Genomic DNA, 12,608 nt, shown 5'->3' on the forward strand with positions numbered 1-12,608 from the left:
TCCAGAACTTTGCAGACATATTATTTAATCCTCACAGCAAACTAATGAGGTTTAAGATCACATGGCTGAGAAGAGAACATAAACAAAATATTTTCTGACATAAATCATAACAGTATTTTCTTAGATCAGTTTCCAAAGGCAAAAGACATACCAGCGAAAATAAACAAATGAGACTTAATCAAACTTACGAGCTTTTGCACAGCAAAGAAAACTGTAACAAAATCAAAAGATGACCTATGGACTGGGAGAATATATTAGCAAATGATGTGACCGAGGAGGGCTTAATTTCCAAAATATACAAACAGCTCATACAACTCAATATCAAAAAAACAATCAAAAAATGGGCAGAAGACCTAAATAGACATTTATCCAAAGAAGACATCCAGATGGTTATCAGGCACATGAAAGATGCTCAATGTCACTATTAGAGAAATGCAAATCGAAACTACAATGAGGTACCTCCTCACACCAGTCAGAATGGCTATCATCAAAAAGTCTACAAATAATAAATGCTGGAGAGGGTATGGAGAAAAAGGAACCCCCCTAAGCTGTTGATGTGAATGTAAACTGGTGCAGCCACTATGAAAAACAGTATGGGGATTCTTTTAAAAAAGTAAAAATATTGTTACCATATGACCCAGCAATCCCACTCCTGAGCGTATATCCGGAAAAAATAAAAACTCTAACTCGAAAGTATAAGTGCACCCTTGGGCTTTCCCGGTGGAGCAGTGGTTAAGAATCCGCCTGCCAATGCAGGGGTAACTGGTTCCATACCTGGTCCGGGAAGATCCCACATGCCGTGGAGCAACAAAGCCCATGTGCCACAACTACTGAGCCTGTGCTCTAGACCCCACAAGCCACAGCTACTGAGCCCATGTGCCACAACTACTGAAGCCCACATGCCTAGGGCCCATGCTCTGCAACAGGAGAAGCCACTGCAATGAGAAGCCCACACACTGCAATGAAGAGTAGCCCCTGCTCACCACAACTGGAGAAAGCTCATGTGCATCAATGAAGACCCAACTCAGCCAAAAATAAAATAAATAAATAAATTTATATTAAAAAAAAAACAAAAGGATACATGCACCCTAATGTTCGTTGCAGCACTGTTTACAATAGCCAAGACATGGAAGCAACCTAAGTGTCCATCCACAGATGAATGGATAAAGAAGATGTGCTATATTTATATAAAATGGAATATAACTCAGGCATAAAAAAGAATGAAATATTGCCATTTGCAGCAATATGGATGGACCTAGAGATTATCATACTAAGTGAAGTACATCAGACAGAGAAAGACAAATATTATATAACACTTATATGTGGAATCTAAAAAATAATACAAACAAAGCTATATACAAAATAGAACCAGACTTACAGACTTAGAAAACAATATTATGGTTACCAAAGGGGAAAGGTGGGGGGAGGGATAAATCAGCAGTATGGGACTTGCAGGTATATACTACTATATATAAAATAGATAAACAATAAGGATTTACTGTATAGCATAAGGAACTATATTCAATATCTTATAATAACCTATAATGGAAAATAATCTGAAAAAGAATGTATATACATATATATGTGTATATATGTGAAACACTTTGCTGTATACCTGAAGTTAACACAACATTGTAAATCAACTACACTTCAATTTAAAAAGAAAAAGAGAAAAAGATTAGATAGCTAAGAAGTGGCCAATTTAAGGTTTGAAACCCAAAAGCCTGACTGCTAAAGTCATACATTAATCACTTTTCAGTTCTCACACTAGTGTAGAAATCAGTAAGGATGGTACTCTGTAAGGGACAGGGAGGATTTATAAGACTTCACCATAACTCTAACACATAGTCTCAAGACTATCCATTTTTTATGCTGGCCAACCAACTTCTTGATATCTAATTGTTTTAAAATGTAGGTTTTATTATTATTCAAGTACAGTAAGGACAACAGATTTAGGAGATGACTGCCATTAAAAAGATAATTCAGTATTTGTTTTTGTCCTTCTGAATTACTTCACCCTGTATGACAGACTCTAGGTCCATCTACCGCAATACCGTATGCTAACACATATATATGGACTCTAAAAACAAAAATGGTTCTGAAGAACCTAGGGGCAGGACAGGAATAAAGACACAGATGTAGAGAATGGACTTGAGGACACGGGGAGTGGGAAGGGTAAGCTGGGACGAAGTGAGAGAGTGGCATGGACATATATACACTACCAAATGTACAATAGGTAGTGGGAAGCAGCCACATAGCACAGGGAGATCAGCTCGGTGCTTTGTGACCACCTAGAGGGGTGGGATAGGGAGGGTGGGAGGGAGGGAGATGCAAGAGGGAAGAGATAGGGGGACATATGTATATGTATAACTGATTCACTTTGTTATACAGCAGCAACTAACACACCATTGTAAAGCAATTATACTCCAATAAAGATGTTAAAAAAAAAAAAAAGTTTGTTACAGTTCCCAAAAGCAGGGGAGATTCCATGCCATGCAAGGCTACCCAGGGAAGCACCAGTGTCAGTCAGGAGGCAGAGGAAGTGGAGGTGAGAGCTTGTATTGTGATTTCCATAGGAAGAAACAGGGAAGGCAGGCTAAGAAGGTTTAGGATTGACTAGTTTGAATACTTTCAGCAGCCTCTGGGGTCTAGGGTCTGTCTCTAGTTGTCTGATAACTGCCCCTGAGGTGATTAGGGCTGGGGAATAGTGGCCCAGAGTGTAAGATCCCAATAAAGGAGGTGGTTTGGGTATGGACTCTGATAGGTTGGTTTGCATATGAAAGACAGCTCAATGGTGTCTCTAGAAACTGGCTAGCCCTGGGAGGGGCAGACCCTCCAGGGTCAGCAAGGCCCCAGATGGCAAAGTAACAGAAATACAGAAAATGAGATGACATGATTATTCAATAATCCATACTGCCAGGTAGCAGGAAACAAGAAATAGCGTATACACCCACAATGAGTCAATATCACCCCCAAGGAGGTGAAAATTAGTTCCAAGGAGTGGAGAGGATGGTGAAAAAAATGTTACTTTTTATGTATAAAGCACAGGACTACGTATGTGAATAAATATACAGAATATATGTGGTATTAAAGCTTCATGGGTGGGGGACTGAGTGGGCCCCTTTGTGGCAAAAGGAGAGTGAAAATAAAATAAAAGTTGAGAAAACCTGGAATAAAGTATCCTAGATAATAAATGTAAATATTCTGTTAAGTGAAAAACAATCCATTATAATAATATATTATTAATGTACTAATATATTAATATAAATTTTTTTCTGATTTATATATAAAGTCATATAAATTTGCTCAGCAAGTGTTTGTCCATAAGACCTGATCAACTCTGTGCCAAGAAAACCTAGTCTCCAACACCACAGAACTGAGAATCAGACTCTGAAGGGTGATGAGTGGAGTGAAACTCCACTATTCTCTGCTTGGGCACCACCATTTCTCTAAAAGATTTCCTATGTTCTCCCTCTAAAATATCATTAATGTTATAAAGACATCTTGTAAAACAGAGATTTGTGCTTTTAAGTGGCTGGGGGTGGAGGAGCAGCTCTATACTGACCAAGAGTTTGCTGATCTTAGATTGGCTCGAGTATTTCTGGGTTAATTGTTCTTTCTCTTTTTTATAATTTCTGCTGCATCTGAGAGAATAAGGGAGGTAATCAGAAATGCAATGGGTAGTGCCCACTTTGGCAAAATGAAGTAAAATTGGCCTGATACAAAGAAGATTAGCATAGGACTTGCATAAGATGACACAAATGTTTTTGAGACATTCCATTTTTTCTTCTTTTTTTATTGAAAAAAAGACATGAGAAACTACCTGGGATAATGGAAATGTTTTATATCTTGTTTTGAGTGGCTACAACTATAAAAACTTATTAAACTGAACACAAGATCATTGTATTTTATTGAATATTAAACATGCTTTAATTTTTAAAATGAGTGCTGTGAGAAGACTGAAACAATGATTTAACTCTGGGGTTTGCAGGGTTGACTGCCTTATATATAACTAAGGTTGAACAAATAGAGCACTAAGCATAAGCTTATTGTACTTTATATAACAGATGAAACTGCATTGGAAAATCACATATTTATAAATTGAAGAGTTCATGAGAAAATGGAAGCCCACAGATAAAACTGACTTTACAAATATTGCAGCTGGAAGAAGAGCAGCACTAGAGGGAAAAGTATCCAAGAACATGCCCAGATTGCTTACCGCATGCTAGGTATTGTACTGGCATTTCAAATTCCTTATTTCATTGATTGTTTATACCAACCCTATGAAGAAGTCACTGTTAAAAATCCATTTTTACCTTTTGAACAATGACAGGTTAAGTGACCTACCCAAGGTTACAAAGCTAAAAATGGTAAAGCTAAATCTTGAGGCTCTATTTCTGATGTCAAAGTCTGTACTCTTGACAACCAAGGCATATTACTTCCATTCAGTCATTGAAGGTTACCTTAGGCTAGTTTAATTATGCATGATGAGCCATTAAATGGCAACTTGAATCACATTGGCCACTCTACTTTTAAATATGTAAAAGTATAAATATGTGCTATAACAATAGCACAGGCAAACCTGATTATTTTAATCTCTTTAATTCGGTTAAATGGCAGAATTTTAATGTCTCAGTATGGTCAGCAGCATTCCATTAAGTCAATACAGCAACTTCAGGCAAATTAATGTACATATAAAATACAGAGCTGCAAAAAAGACAGGAGGAGCTGATTGAGTTTACTGAGTCATTCTTGTGATCTTGACCCTAGATTTTTATGCACGTGGCTTGTCGGGTATACATAATTTGTGAGTAGTTTGCATACCTGTGCTAATTTAATTGCATTATAGGTGAGCTAAGCAGAGGAAGCAATAATGAACACATTGAAAAGAGAAGATTCCAATGAACACATTGAAAAGAGAAGGTTCCAAGCTGTCTAAGTGAGGGTAGAGAGAGAAAAAAAAAAAAAAATTATTATTTGAGGGAAGTTTTGAAGCTTCCTTTACACTGGTTGTGTGTGTGAATATTTGTTTGTGTGTGTGTGTGTGTGTGTGTGTGTATATATATGTATATATATATGTGTATGTATATATATATGTATATATATATGTGTATGTATATATATATGTATATATATATGTGTATGTATATATATATGTGTATATATATATATGTGTATATATATATATATATATATAAAATCGATGTCATTGTTGTTACTGATGCACACATAAAACTCAACAGCATGTGTGGATCTGTAACAAAAAGGAATCCTTTTGGACTTAAGCCAAATCTTTCTACCTCCAGAAGAGTAAAACCTATTCTGAAACTAATATGCAACAAACAAGGGACATTTGCATCCAATGTTGCAAGTGACATGTATTATGATCCATATAGGCAACAGTTTCCTACATCCAGAATGCTGGACAGAGAAAAGCTTCCTGGGCAAAAAATATTTATTTTAGGTTTTGAAAGATAGTAGTAGTTTTCCAAGAAGACAAGATAAGTATAAATATTTTCGGAAGAGGCACTAGCAACTAAAACAGGTATAGAGAAATCAAAAAACACGGTGTCTTCTTAAAGCATAAATAGTTTGGTAAAAGTGGGAATTTGTAGTACCCTAGGGGAATGAATCACAGAAGGCTTTTTGGCCATGCACGGATTTTGGATATTATCCTATAAGGATCTTTTAGATGAGTTTGTCCATTATGAAAATATGAGATTAAAAAAAAGGGTAATGGGGGCCTAATCTGAACATATCAGAAGGAGGTTGTAGATTGAAGAGTTATTTGGGACGCAAATAAGACTATTCTAGACAGATAAGCAATCACACATGTACAGAAGGAAAAAAAAAGAAAAAGCCCAAACCAAAAAACAGCCTTGCCCTAAGTACCAGGGAATTGGGTCAGTACAGGAAAACTGAACTGGAAGTTTTTTTTTTTTAACATAAATGTATTTATTTATTTATTTTTGGCTGTGTTGGGTTGCTTCACGCAGGCTTTCTATAGTTGCGGTGAGCGGGGGTTACTCTTCGTTGCATTGTACGGGCTTCTCATTGCAGTGGCTTCTTTTGTTGTGAGGCACGGGCTCTAGGTACGTGGGCTTCAGTAGTTGTGGCACATGAGCTCAGTAGTTGTGGCTCGCGGTCTCTAGGGCACAGGCTCAGTAGTTGTGGCGCACGGGCTTAGTTGCTCCGCGGCATGTGGGATCTTCCCACACTAGGGCTCGAACTCGTGTCCCCTGCATTGGCAGGAGGATTCTTAACCACTGTGCCACCACAGAAGTCCATTGGAAGATTTTTAATAGAAAAACAGTGGAAACAGTTTCACATCATATTTTTCAGTGGAGGCTTGGGAGGAAACCCACTGTTCTCCAGGAGGTAATTGAATGTTCCCATTTTCTATATTTCAATTGAGAATTTTTTCACTATATTTTGGGCTATTATTTATCTTGGTCCTTAACAATATTCATTTTTGAGGTTATAGTGTATAGTCATTTCTCATTTTGTATTTTTGTTTTTTTGAAATAAAAAGCATTTTAAAAACTTCTAATAGTTTGTTTTTTTAACCAAAATCAAGTCCTCAGAGACTATAGAAAAACTAAGTGTACAATGGGATGGCAAATTCTGTATATCTAGTACCGGCCTATGGATGTGTATGTAAACACACTATGCTTTCTATAAAAGATCAGGTGAAAACTGTGCCCATGGAGAAGGACTTTTGTGCAGCAGACACACATTCTAATTATTTCATCCTCATTGGCTTCTATACAGCTCAAAGGAATGTAAGGAAAGGGGTGAAGGTGTAGGAAAGAAAAAAAGTGGTATGTATAGATGGAACTGATGTTAGCAAAAAAGTGCTTTATTACACATCAGGCAGTTTTTTGAGCTTGCTTAGTTCCCGATGGAAGGTTTTCACTGTAGGGGGCAATTGACCATAGGAAATGATCAGTGGGAAGCCTATGAATTGTAAAAAAAAAAAAAACAACAAAGGCTTTTGCAAGTCATTCTATGTGGATAAAATAGGTAAAAATCCTCACATTGGGGGCATTTATGAGGACCCACTGGCCTTATCTCTTTACCTCCCATTTCCCCTAATTGGCTTCACTCCTCAACTTCTTCTCTTTTCCTCTTAGGCAATGTGAAATAGACCTTTATACATTACAAGATTTCTTTTATATTTCTATCTGGACAGGGAGAATGGGGAGAAATCATACTGAAAAGGGCAACTTATCATACCTCGTTTTTCCCCCTGTTTATTAAAAAAAATAAGAGTACAACTGAGGGACTTCTGCTGAGTGTGGCAGCCACTTCAGCACTGTAAAAGGGGCTCCAGCTGTAAAAGGTCTCCAGCCAACTAGATGGAGCAGCACTTCTCACCACAGCCACGTTCAGGTTGTCTTTTCCAAACAGACAGCTAAATTAGGAGTTAAGAGATGCCCACGTAGGCTTTTATGCTGCAAATAAAAGATGAAAGAGCCCTAACTTACAGGAAATATTAAAGAAAGAAAAACACCTAGGCGGAAAGCAGAGTAGCTAAATGACTTGCATTTGGGTTTTATTTTGCTGATCAGTCCACAGGACTCAATATTTTGTTCATTTTAAATTCATTCTAAATTAAACATATTTTTGTGAAAATTTCCCAAAATGGTTAAAATGAAACAGGTCTTTTTCTCTCCTAGGTAATTTTGGGAGACTGGTTGGAATTTGTTAACCCATGTGTGAAAATTGCGTTTACATTCACATGAATATCTGCAGGTATGTGATGTTCTCATATATAAACATAGATCTACAAATCTCTTTTCAAAGGATAGGTAACCCTTTAGTAACATCAGCCATCTCTGGTTCAATGCTGACACCCTTCTGGGTACGGCTCAAAATGACGTCTTTCAAAAATTCATGGAAATAACTTTTATTTTGAGATTTTACTATCTTGTACTAGCTTTCATTTTCTTCAATATACTACTAACATACATGCAAAATCTTATCTTTTACATTACACAATTAACATTTCCATCACAAAAGTCACATCCTGTTTCCTTTTTTTTTGCGGCACATGGACCTTTCACTGTTGTGGCCTCTCCCATTGCGGGGCACAGGCTCTGGACGCGCAGGCCCAGTGGCCACGGCCCACGGGCCCAGCCACTCCGTGGCACGCGGGATCCTCTAGGACCGGGGCACGAACCTGTGTCCTTCGCGCCGGCAGGCAGACTCTCAACCACTGCGCCACCAGGGAAGCCCCTGTTTCCTTTTTTAGTGCTCTTATTATTTGGGCAGTGCCTTGAAGTTGGTACATGAATCAATGAATATTTATTAAATGAATGAAAGTAACAGAGCCCTGAAATTTATTGATAAGATTACATCTGTCTCTAGGAACTAAAAAATAGCAATAATTAAGAATAAACATTTCATAGTTCATAATCTATACAAGATGCTGTTTTATTAATTTATATAATCCTCATAAAACTTCATGAGATGTCATTATTAATATCTCAGTGTTACAGATAAGAACAGTGAGATGCAGAGATGTAATATATTCAAGTTGACAGTGGCAGAGCAAGGATTTGAACCAATGCAGCCTTCAGCCTGTGCTCTTAATTACTATGCTATATATAGCTTTCCTGACAGACTATATTTATTATGTCTGTTGCAAGTGCTTTACATGTACTAATTCGTTTGTACCATGAATTCTATTTACAGAAGCTGGCTGTAAGCCATGATGGGTTATATTAGCACTTTCATTGGCCTTTAACAATACCAAACATAGGCTGAGGATTTCATACTTCTGTTGTTTTATTCTAATGCAGTGGTTATAAAAATGTGGATTGGAAAACCAGGGGTCCCCAGTATCCTTTTAGCTCATCCATTTGCATATTCAAAGCTCTTCTAGATACCAAAGAAAGTGTTTCGTAATTTTTTTGTTCTTTTTCTCTTCACATATTTTATAAAATTTTTTTAAACACGCGGTATTCATTGTGGAAGAGATAAGAAACCCTGAGTGTAAAAACTACAGCAAATAAATGGAAAATTTTAAAAGAAATCATGGACTTGGGATTGGTTCACGTTGGCAGAGTAGAAGGACGTGTGCTCACTCCCTCTTGTGAGAGCACCGGAATCACAACTAACTGTCATTGACAGGAAGACACTGGAACTCACCAAAAAATTACCCCACATCCAAAGACAAAGGAGAAGCCACAATTAGACGGTAGAGGGGCGCAATCACAATAAACTCAAATCCGATAATGGCTGGGTGGGGGACTCACAAGCTAGAGAACAATTATAACACAGAAGTACACCCATTGGAGTAAAGGTTCTGAGCCGCACGTCAGGTTTCCCAAACTGGGGGCCCAGCAATGGGAGGAGGAATTCCCAAAGAATCAGACTTTGAAGCCTAGTGGAATTTGATTGCAGGATGTCTACAGGATTGGGGGAAACAGAGACTCCACTCTCGGAGGGCACACACAAAGTAGTGTGTGCAGCAGGAACTAGGAGGAAGCAGTGACCCCATAGGAGGCTGAACCAGACTTGCCTGCTAGTCTTGGAGGGTCTCCTGCAGAGGTGGGGCGTGCCTGTAGCTCACTGCAGGGACAAGGACAGTGGCAGCAGAAGTTCTGGGAAGTACTCCTTGGCCTGAACCTCCCAGAGTCCACCATAAGCCCCACCAAAGAGCCAGTAGTCTCCAGTTGTGGGTCGCCTCAGGCCAAACAACCAACAGGGAGGGAACTCTGCCCCACCCATCAGCAGACAAGCAGATTAAAGTTTTACTGAGCTCTGCCCACCAGAGCAACACCCTGCTCTACCCACCACCAATCCCTCCCATCAGGAAGTTTGCACAAGGCTCTGAGATAGCCTCATCCACGAGAGGGCAGACAGCAGAAGAAAAAAGAACTACAGTTCTTCAGCCTGTGGAATGAAAACCACATTCACAGAAAGATAGACAAAATGCAAAGTCAGAGGACTATGTACCAGATGAGGGAAAGAAGATAAAACCCCAGAAACACAACTAAATGAAGTGGAGATAGGCAACATGCCAGGAAAAGAATTCAGAATAATGATAGAGAAGATGATCCAGGACCTCAGAAAAAGAATGCATGCAAAGGTCGAGAAGATGCAAGAAATGTTTAACAAAGACCTAGAAGAATTAAAGAATAAGCACCTAGAAGAATTAAAGAACAAACAAACAGGGTGAACAATACAATAACTGAAGTGAAAAACACACAAGAAGGAATCAATAGAATAACTGAGGCAGAAGAATGGATAAGTGACCTGGAAGACAGAATGGTGGAATTCACGGCCACAGAACAGAATAAAGCAAGAAAAGAAATGAAGACAGCCTTAAAGACCTCTGGGACAACATTAAACGCACCAACATCCACATTATAGGGGTCCCAGAAAGAGAAGAGAGAGAGAAAGGACCTGAGAAAATATTTCAAGAGATTATATTTGAAAACTTCTCTAATATGGGAAAGGAAATGGCCACCCAAGTCCAGGAAGCACAGAGAGTCCCAGGCAGGGTAAACCCAAGGAGAAACACGCCAAGATACATAGTAATCAAATTGAGAAAAATTAAAGATAAAGAAAAATTATTAAAAGCAACAAGAGAAGAACAAATAACATACAAGGGAACTCCCATAAGGTTAACAGCTCATTTCTCAGCAGAAACTCTACAAGCCAGAAGGGAGTGGAACGATTATCATAAAGTGATGAGAGGGAAGAAACTACAACCAAGATTACTCTGCCAGCAAGGAACTCATTCAGATTCGATGGAGAAATCAAAAGCTTTACAGACAAGCAAAAGTTAAGAGAATTCAGTACCACCAAACCAGCTTTACAACAAATGCTAAAGGAACTTCTCTAAGTGGGAAACACAAGAGAAAAAAAGACATACAAAAACAAACCCAAAACAATTAAGAAATGGTAATAGGAGCATACATATTGATAATTACCTTAAATGTGAATGGATTAAATGCTCCAACCAAAAGACACAAGTTTGCAGAATGGATACAAAACAAGACCCGTATATATGCTGTCTACAAGAGACCCACTTCAGACCTAGGGTAACATACAGACTGAAAGTGAGGGGATGGAAAATGATGTACCATGCAAGTGGAAATCAAAAGAAAGCTGGAGTAGCAATACTCAAATCAGATAAAACAGACTTTAAAATAAAGAATGTTATAAGAGACAAGGAACGATACTACATAATGATCAAGGGATCAGTCCAAGAAGAAGATATAACAATTATAAATATATATGTACCCAACGTAGGAACACCTCAATATATAAGGCAAATGTTAACACCTATAAAAGAGGAAATCAACAGTAACACAATAATAGAGGGGGACTGACACCTCACTTACACCAATGGACAGATCATCCAGACAGCAAATTAATAAGGAAACACAAGCTTTAAATGACACAATAGACCAGATAGATTTAATTGATATTTATAGAACATTCCATCCAAAAACAGCAGATTACACTTTCTTCTCAAATGCAAACAGAACATTCTCCAGGATAGATCACATCTTGAGTCACAAATCAAGCCTCGGTAAATTGAAGAAAATTGAAATATCAAGCATCTTCTGACCACAACGCTATAACATTAGAAATCAATTACAGGGAAGAAAATATAAAAAAACACAAACACCTGGAGGCTAACAAAGAGATCACTGAAGAAATCGAAGAGGAAATAAAAAAAATACCTAGAGACAAATGACAATGAAAACATGATGATCCGAAACCTATGGGATGCAGCAAAAGCAGTTCTAAGAGGGAAGTTTATAGCTATACAAGCCTACCTCAAGAAACAGGAAAAATCTCAAATAAACACTCTAACCTTAAACCTAAAGGAACTAGAGAAAGAAGAACAAGCAAACCCCAAAGTTAGTAGAAGGAAAGAAATCGTAAAGATCAGAGCAGAAACAAATGAAATAGAAACAAAGAAGACAATAGCAATAAAACTAGACAATAGCAATAAAACTAGAAGCTGGTTCTTTGAGAAGATAACAAAATTGATAAACCTTCAGCCAGACACATCAAGAAAAAGAGAGCGAACACTCAAATCAATAAAATTAGAAATGAAAAATGAGAAGTTACAACAGACACTGCAGAAATAGAAAGCATGATAAGAAACTACTACAAGAAACTCTATGCCAATAAAATAGACAACCTGGAAGAAAAGACAAATTCTTAGAATGGTATAAGCTTCCAAGACTGAACCAGGAAGAAATAGAAAATATGAACAAACCAATCACAAGTAATGAAATTCAAACTGTGATTAAAAATCTTCCAACAAACAAAACTCTAGGCCCACATGGCTTCACATGTGAATGTTATCAACATTTAGAGAAGAGGTAACAACCAGCCTTCTCTAACTCTTCCAAAAAATTGCAGAGGAAGTCACGCTCCCAAACTCATTCTACGAGACCCCCATCACCCTGATACCAAAACCAGACATAGATACAACAAAAAGAAAATTACATACCAATATCACTGATTAATATAGATGCAAAAATCCTCAACAAAATACTAGCAAACAGAATCGAACAACACATTAAAAGGATCATACACTATGATCAAGTGGGATTTATCCCAGGGATGTAAGGATT

General features: G+C 37.8%; 1 non-coding gene across 1 annotated transcript; it reads left to right on the top strand.

Annotated features, from left to right (window-relative positions):
• The first annotated feature begins 3,683 nt into the window (after positions 1–3,683).
• LOC132528284 (U6 spliceosomal RNA) lies at positions 3,684–3,787 on the top strand. The gene has a single exon (XR_009543167.1). It is a non-coding gene; the product is annotated as a U6 spliceosomal RNA (small nuclear RNA).
• Positions 3,788–12,608: the final 8,821 nt, after the last annotated feature.

The sequence above is a fragment of the Lagenorhynchus albirostris genome, chromosome 10 (genome assembly GCF_949774975.1).
Source record: "Lagenorhynchus albirostris chromosome 10, mLagAlb1.1, whole genome shotgun sequence".
NCBI lineage: Eukaryota > Metazoa > Chordata > Mammalia > Artiodactyla > Delphinidae > Lagenorhynchus > Lagenorhynchus albirostris.